This window comes from Gobio gobio (genome assembly GCF_949357685.1).
Source record: "Gobio gobio genome assembly, chromosome: 21".
NCBI lineage: Eukaryota > Metazoa > Chordata > Actinopteri > Cypriniformes > Gobionidae > Gobio > Gobio gobio.
This window is the reverse complement of record NC_137117.1, coordinates 25,922,256-25,930,571: the sequence shown is the minus strand read 5'-3', so window position 1 is coordinate 25,930,571 and position 8,316 is coordinate 25,922,256. Positions and strand designations below refer to the sequence as shown.

General features: G+C 35.6%; 1 protein-coding gene across 3 annotated transcripts in view; it reads left to right on the top strand.

Moving 5' to 3' along the window:
* rap1gapa (RAP1 GTPase activating protein a) overlaps positions 1-580 on the top strand; it is a 154,109-nt gene extending 153,529 nt beyond the window's left edge. For 2 of the 3 annotated variants that reach the window (XM_079803468.1, XM_079803463.1), the window contains one exon: positions 196-579. The gene's annotated coding sequence lies outside the window, so the exon portion shown is untranslated. Of the gene's footprint in view, positions 1-195 lie in introns of all 3 variants that reach the window. The other variant, XM_079803460.1, reaches the window with a different exon arrangement.
* Positions 581-8,316: the final 7,736 nt, after the last annotated feature.

Genomic DNA, 8,316 nt, shown 5'->3' with positions numbered 1-8,316 from the left:
TCTCCTGGTATAATCGGTCTCTCGCTTCAGGGGTGCATCCATCACATACATATCCTCCAATATTCAGAGATGTGATTTATATTGGTTTTCTTGTATTCTTAAACTTCTACACCCCCCCCCCCCCCCATCTTGAATACTTGGTTACAGCCTTGTTTTCAATCCCAGTAATATTTGCACTTTCATATTCACTTTCAGACTGACTGCACTCCGGCCGTTGTTGCACCCTTTTGTGTGATGACTGCATTTCCATGCTTGAAGACACTGATTCATGTGGCTCCCCTTTATATGACTCAACAGACAACCAGGCATCTTGGCAACCCAAACTGTCTGGAGACACAGTAATAACTCCTCCATAGACCTTACACAATGGATCACTCCTCCTGAGCCCATCTCTGTGGTTGCTAGTGTCTCTTCTATTTTAGGGAGGAGTGGATGTTTTCCCTCTGATGTAGACCTCAGCGAAAAGGTGAGCAGTGATGGTAGAAACAAGCAGAAAGTTATATCAAATAGCATCCTGCTTAGAATCACATTCTCGTCTTAACCATATTAGCATTAAAGGACATGTGAAATGTTAAAGTCTTTTACTGTCCCCTTGTGTTCACTCTGGTTACTCACAAATTCAAAGCTTCTTTGATATGCCAAGAATAATCGCACAACCGAAAAGCACATTATTTACAGACAAAATCCCAGATCTTACAAAGCTTTTTGTTTCATTGGCCTTTCTGGCACTTGCTTTGTTTCTCAATAGTTCAATTACAGGTTTTCAACCTTTTCGGTACCAGGGTCTGGAAAAAAGACGTAATCCGTGCATCACTCTATTATTACATTAGATAATATAGGCTTGGTTTCAGAGACAGGGTTTAGATTAAGCCAGGATTAGGCCATAGTTCAATTATAAACGTGCCCTATAAACATTACTGATGTGCATCTTGAGACAAAACAATGGTGCTGACATGTGCAAGTTGCCTTCAGTTAAAACAGCTCAAACATGCATTTTAGATGTGAAACCGGAGGTTAGATACAGTATGTCTAAAGTTAGACGTTTTCAAATAGTTAGAAATGTAATGAAAATGTAGGTTTATTATGTGTTTTCATTTTATACATCTTCTTTATATGGACCCTGTATAGTACCTCAGGTCCTTTATGCCAAACTAAGTGTGTTTCAATAAGGCTGAATAATGGCAAGCATACAAAAGTTGCACAATTTCACTGTTTTTATTTAGCCAGACAACCACTAAGAGCCACTGCTACCTTTCACATGAGAAAAAGAAAACACATTCATCTTAGCTCTTTACCTCCCGCTCGGAAAGCCACACCATCCATATTAAAGTATATAAATGTCTCACGTAGTCCGACTCTGGCTCTAGTGGAAGGGAATTTACAGTTTCCTTTAAAATATTTAGGAGATTGTTGCTTTTAGACGTGCCAAACAAGAGTTTATATGATTTTACATCATATACTGAATCCATATTGTTTCATAGCAGTTTCTCTTGTATCCAGAAAAGCACATTTTTAATGTTTGAACATCAGCTGTATAATATTTGCACAATTGTAGTCTGGATCCCTTTTCCACCAACTCGCAACAAACAAATTCTTTATTTCTGAGTGACTCACCTGCTATGTTTCCTCAGCAGAGCTCCAAACATCTCTGCACAAGCACCTCATTCTTTTCAGGAACTGGAATTGAGCTGCAGGAATGTGAGCATGGGTAGCGTGTCATAGGGAAAAGGAAATTTACTGTGAGCTAATCCCACCATCACACAACGCTCTGACACATTCGCTCTCTCTGTCCACTGAGTCATTCTTCCAGCAGGCTACATAAACTTTCCCCAGCTTATGCTGTTTATTTCATATGGAAGCCATAAGTGAGGCCATGCTGTGAAATGAAGGACTGGCATAGGCCTATACTGGTGAACGGATATTTTGCTTTGTTGGCACAGCAGAAATATACTATAAAACAGGAAGTTTTGAGAGGCTGCTATTTTATTCTCAGACTCAAGAGGTTGTTCTTGGATTGCTTAGTTTGGATTAAAGTATTTGCTTATGTTCAGTAGTTTTAAATCTTTGTTCTTGTTATTGCACATGTTGGCATTCATTATCTGATGAATGTTTTTATGTAAGCTTTGTTAACCTGAAAATTGGCAGTCAACATATGCACGTTTTTTGCATTTAAGGAAAATATATGGACTTCGTTGTTTCCCCGTTATCCTGATAAGCTACAGTGGAGTCTGGGCCTCATTTTTCCAGGCGGATTATTTGCTAAATGTTACTACTAGAGGTTTTGACATTGAAAGCAGCTTTGGAAGGTAATGTGATGTGAGGCAGTGAGGTTATTATTTATTTTTGTTGGGATTAGTCAAAATCATTGAACTCTTTAAGCTACAGAAAGATAATGCACTGTGATAATGTGATAGGCTTAAGATAGTATGAAAGTGGGAAAGACAGCCCTTTCCTGCCACCTAGTGTTTAGATTCGTATGGCACAACTCCAGGAAGCCTTCAAATATATCCTGAGAAAATATGGACAAGAGAATTTGTGTGTTTTTAGGTAAGAGATTTGCCATGCTAAAATTCATATAACATTATATGTAAAATGTAGTATTTATTAAATTAATTATGAATTATAAAGAAAATTTTTAGATTTGGAATTATTTAGGAAATACTTTTATCATAAATTATATTATCAGAATAACATTTGAATTTAAATATGTACATGAATATTTTGTATATAGTTAGTGATCATGATTTGAAAGTGATACAAAAAGCATATTGTGCTTTAATGGAAATACATTTTTTTTGAATTTGCTTATTTGATTAGTGACCTAGGTATAGAGCACAACCTTTATTTTATGTCGTGACATTTCTTTGTTTTAAATCGTTCGAAATCGTAAATCTTTCTGTTCATTTCCAAGTTTGAATTAGATCTTAAATCACTTTTTACTTTTGGAAACATTTGAACCTGAGATTTCCTTGCTCTCTGATTTTTTATACGCAGTCATTTGCTGATTGGATTTCTGCAAAGCCTTTTTCAGGAACAGTTTCATCATTCGACATATGTAATTTCCTTAAATGCTAACTGCTCTTTATTTGTCAGTCATCCTTTATGATCAGATGAAAGGTTGTGTGGTTTTGAAGGTTATACAGCTCATTTTACACTTCTGGCTGAGAGAGAGAGAGTCCTGAATTAAATTACCCAGCACTCAGCTGTCTCTCTCAGAGAAATTCACATTTTCCTGTGTGGTGTTAGCACAATATGCTGAAGATGCTGATTACTGCCGGTGAGCATGCAGACACTGCTGCGAGAGAGCAGCTTACATCTTCTCTTTTTCGCCAACCTTTTAAAACCTGTAATTTCAAGGTAATCAATACACAGTCCCACCAGGCAACCCGCAAATCACTCCCCCTCTATAGAAGAGCATGTGTGGCTGACAGTGGGTTTGACAGCCCACAGTAAACTATCAACCCCAGCCTCGGAGGAGAGTGCACATGGTAAAAACCACATTGTCGTTTATATTGTGCAGTTAGAGATGCCTTTCTTCAGAAGCGCTTAGAAGTGTTTGAATACATAATACGTTGAAAACCATTTTTATAATTCACTCTGCTTTGTTTATTAAACCCAGCTTTCTTTTTCTTGTTTAAATCATTGAACCTTACTACTAAATTTAGTTAATTTATGTTTTAATAAATGTAAAATTGTACCATTGATGTAAACTTTTGAAGTAGTACTATTGGTAAAAATGACCTTAAAAGGTTCAAATCACAGAATGCACAATTAAATGCGTGAATAATAATTTTGAAACCTGAATTCAATTTAATTAAAGATATATTCTCAGAGAAAAATCACCTTAAACAATTTTGCTTAATTTAATTTGCCTAATCTTAAATAAAAGTACATTTAAGGCAAGGCAAGTTTATTTATATAGCACATTTCATACACAATGGTAATTCAAAGTGCCTTACATAGAAAATGAATTAAAATAGTGATAAGAATTAAAAATAGAAACTCTTGATAATACATTTTCCGAGAATATCTTGATTTTAAAAGTATGTTTTAGTTTAGTTTTAAGCATAAACCTCACGATAGTTTTTTTGATTTGTAAAGGAAATGTTATCTTGTTTCAAGGATATTAATACGTTTAATTTATTTATTTTATATAGCGCCTTACTAAAGCTCAAGGACGCTTTACAATGTAGATACAATAAAGACAGTATAGTACCATTAAAGATGAATAGGTTTTCTTCCTCTGTTTAAATCTAAATATAGCAATGTTTTTTATCATAAGATGTGCTGGGAAAATGGAATTTATTAAGCATATTTGCAATTCAAAAGCATTTTTGTTTTTCCCTGAAGGCATGAAATGATTCCTACATTTTAAAATGCATATTCATAAAACATATCTATGACCTTCACTGTTGAATTAATACTACTGGTAAAAAAAAAGACCTTAATAGTTTCAAATCACAAAATGAAATGCTCTATGAATAGTACTCAATGTTAAAAAAAAATATTCTGAATAGTATTCTCTTTTTATTAAGTTTAAAATTAAGTTTAATTTTACTTAAATTTAATATAAATGTATTGTTTTAAGGACGTTTATATTTTTAACTGGAAAACCAAGACATAAAATAAGTTTTTTTTTTGTTGTTGCTTTAAATCCGTATATCGTTCAGCAAGGACAAAGTTCCTCTGTAATATTCTGAGCTGGTGCTTAGTGCTGCATAGTGGAGGTACTTACAGGTGATGGAAGTGCTCGCCCAGAGCAGACATACCTCAGCTTTAGGCTAAAGCCAGAACATCAGTACAGCATTGCAGCTGAGAGAGAGTGTGTGTGTGTGTGCGTGCTTGAGTATTCATGCATAGTACTAATGGTATGTTGGGTGTAAATCATAGCGGTACTGGTTGCGGGCACGTGCGCTTTGGGATGTGTGCTGCAGTGGAGGCATCCCCCTCAGCTCAGAACGTAGCTCATTTGTCAAATTGCCTGCAGCACTTGAATGCTGCATTGCTGCTGAGAGAGAGAGAGAGAGAGAGAGAGAGAGAGAGAGAGGCAATCAGCTTTTCTCCATGGTTGGGGGTGGAGGAGCACAGGAAGGCCCAGGGCAGCATGCTTTGAGCAGTCTCCTTGCTCGAAAAATGTGCAGTGGACACAGAATTGGTGGCACTTGTGTGAAGGTCACTCCCGACCCAAGTACAAAGTGCTAAATTGCATCAATTATTCCTGCAGTTGTAGATTTGCTTCTCTTCTATACATGTGTTCTTTCCTTCTTTCTTTCCTACGATGAAGATTTTTTTTAAATTAGCTTATTTCCTGTGCCTACTTTCTTATCTCTTTTCATCTCTTTATCCTCATATCAGTAGAAGGCTCATTTTAAGTGTGTCTTTAGTGTGGCTCACAGTAAGGATTAGTTTAAGAGCAGATCTGTGGATACAGTCCCAGGTGCAAGTGTGCTGATCAGCTCAGCTTTTGGTGTTTTCTCTATACAGCAGCTGGAGCAGGTGCCAAGTGTGCAGTATACAACGGCATGTTAAAAGAAATCTCTGCAATGTATGCCAATGAACAGTTAATCGGTTTTCTTCCTCTGTTTAAATATAAAATAGCATGTTTTTATCATAAGGTATGTTGGGAAAGTTGACTTTATTAGGTATTTGTAATACAATTTTTTTAGGGGTTTTCCCTGATAACATAAAATAGTTTCACATTTTTTAAATGTATATATGTATATACATACACACATTAGTGACCGTCACTAATCAAAATGATCTTTAAAAGGTTCAAATTGCACAATTAAATGAACCTGAATAGTAAAGTGCATTTGTGTATTTTCAGATTAAAAACCACTACGTAGGTCTGTGATGGCAAAAAAAAAAAAAAAAATGTATATAGGCTATATATATATATATATATATATATATATATATATATATATATATATATATATATGTATGCACTAGAAGCCAAACAGACTTCATTGAGAAAAGATTTGAAGATAGTAATCAAAGTAAAGTTAAAATGTGCTCATTATTCTTAGTGATATGATTTATTAATCATATTCATATTGGCATTAGCAGTCCCCTGTACTCCCTTAATGAACTTCCTGATTGTTCTCAGGATAATCATTGTATCGGTATTTGCCATCATTGCATTCAATCGCTTCTTTGTAATACTCTCAGCCAGCTTTTAACAGAGAGATATAAAAGCAAAATTGTAACACTGGTAACAGAGCTGCAGATTTAAGCCTTATGTGTAAAGGTTCATCGACCATTCAGCATGTGGCTGGTTTTGCATACAGATTAGCTTGTTGATAGAATTCTTGATATTTATACAAATTCAAATGTGATGTGTACAGATAATTGGAACAGCACCAATGAATTAATGTGTGATTATGAATATAAAGTCTATCAAATGCTAATTAATGAACGATTTGTATGACTTCCATCAGCCCTGATTATTATTATGAAAAGATATCACATGATAGAATTAGTAAATATTGTTTGGGAAATACTTCAAATGACCCTCAGATTGAGACTAGCACGTTTAATTTAAAAATTCAAATGTAGTCTACGTACTGTGGCACATTTATGCAAATACGTTCTCTGCAGGTCATTTCGGGCAATACCGTACTGTCCCTTTAAGCATTGTACTGCAAAATGTTCTCCCTTGATATGTTCCGCAAAGCAGCAGAACTGTCCTGAGCTTCCTTGTTGGAGAAAGACGGGATATCTAAAGGAGCAATTCTTTGCTGCATGCCCTTGAAATCTTTTTAATCTCTCATTTTATGAACATATATTATACTAATGACATAACCACCTTTAATGTGGATTACGCATTATTATAATGGCATTATGATTGCATATGACCTGCTCTGTGATTGTGACATGGTTCATTTGTGAAAAGCTGCATCAGCTTAGACCCCTGGAGCATCGGCCCCTTTAATAAAGGTCGAAAGGGCCCTTCCAAATGCTCTTACCATCTCACGCAGCTCTCAGAGATTAATGACGCCAATCACGCAGCGATTTTTTTCAACTCTCACAGAAAAGCCCCATATTAGTGAATCCAAATTTATTCTAAGTGTGGGTGACTTTATGTTGCCACATACATTAATATAAGTAAAGAAAATGTATATTCAAGCAATGACAAAGAAATAATAGGCCTATATGATATATTTAAGATTTTTGTTATATTTAAAGATATAAAGAGGAAGGGCTTTATTTTTAGGGGACAGATGATTTTTTTTGTCTATTTTCACAGAATGTTTTTTTAAATTTAATTTATCTTTAAAAATAGATATTATTTCTCAGTCTAATTTCATCGGAAGGCCTTTTTTTTAATGTAACTTTAATCTAATGTTTTTTTGTTTTTTCAATTACTTAATCCCCAACAGCAGGTCAGGGCTGTTCTTATGGTTCATTGTCTGGATTCATTTGTTAATCATTGTAGAATATAATCTGGTAGATGCCTATTGAATCCCTCTGCTACTCCACTTCTGTCCTGTAGAGGGGGTGATAATTTCGTGCGACTCTTATCATGTGAGTGATTGCACAGGATGGTGTGTGAAGCTGTTCTCCTTAGCTCAGCAAGTATTTAATAATCACAGTCATTCATGCATTTCATTGAATAACTGGCATACATGCATATATATTGCATCAATGCATACATCAATAAGATGCATTGTAGATGTGTGTTACACTCCCTCCCCATATATATGTATACTGTATATATACTGACTGTACAGAAAGTGCTGAAATGCAATTAACTGAGAAAAGCTGCTGCTGAGGCTGAATTAGCTAATGACTCTCTGCAAGACTCCATGAAATACAGCAATATGTTTGTCTTCATTTAAAGGTCCCATGGCATGGCATTTTTCTATTATTTTATAATGTTTCCTGAGGTGTACTTATATTGTTAGTATGACTTTTACATCATAAAATATCATAATTTAGAAATAAAAGGCATTTTTTCTATACTGCTGTTTGCCCTGTGGCTGAATGCCCTGCTTCAAGAGGCGTGTCTGCTGTGAGACTTCAGTAAAAACGCCCACTGTTGTGATTGGCTGATATCTTTGCATTTTAAATGAGCGGAGGGGGCGTGGTTTAACGAGGTAGGAGCAGGCACGAGCTGCTGCCAGAGAGACGGATGGACCTGAGTTCACTTCACATCAGTTCTCAGCATGTCTGAACTGTTGTAGTTACAGCATATACTGCAGGTTATTAGTCTATTTCTAGTCGGAGGGACTGTCACTCATGTCAGAAAGTTAGTAACTTTAGTAAATTATGGATCAGCGCTGACTGGAGACGCGAAACGTTTAGAACGATTCA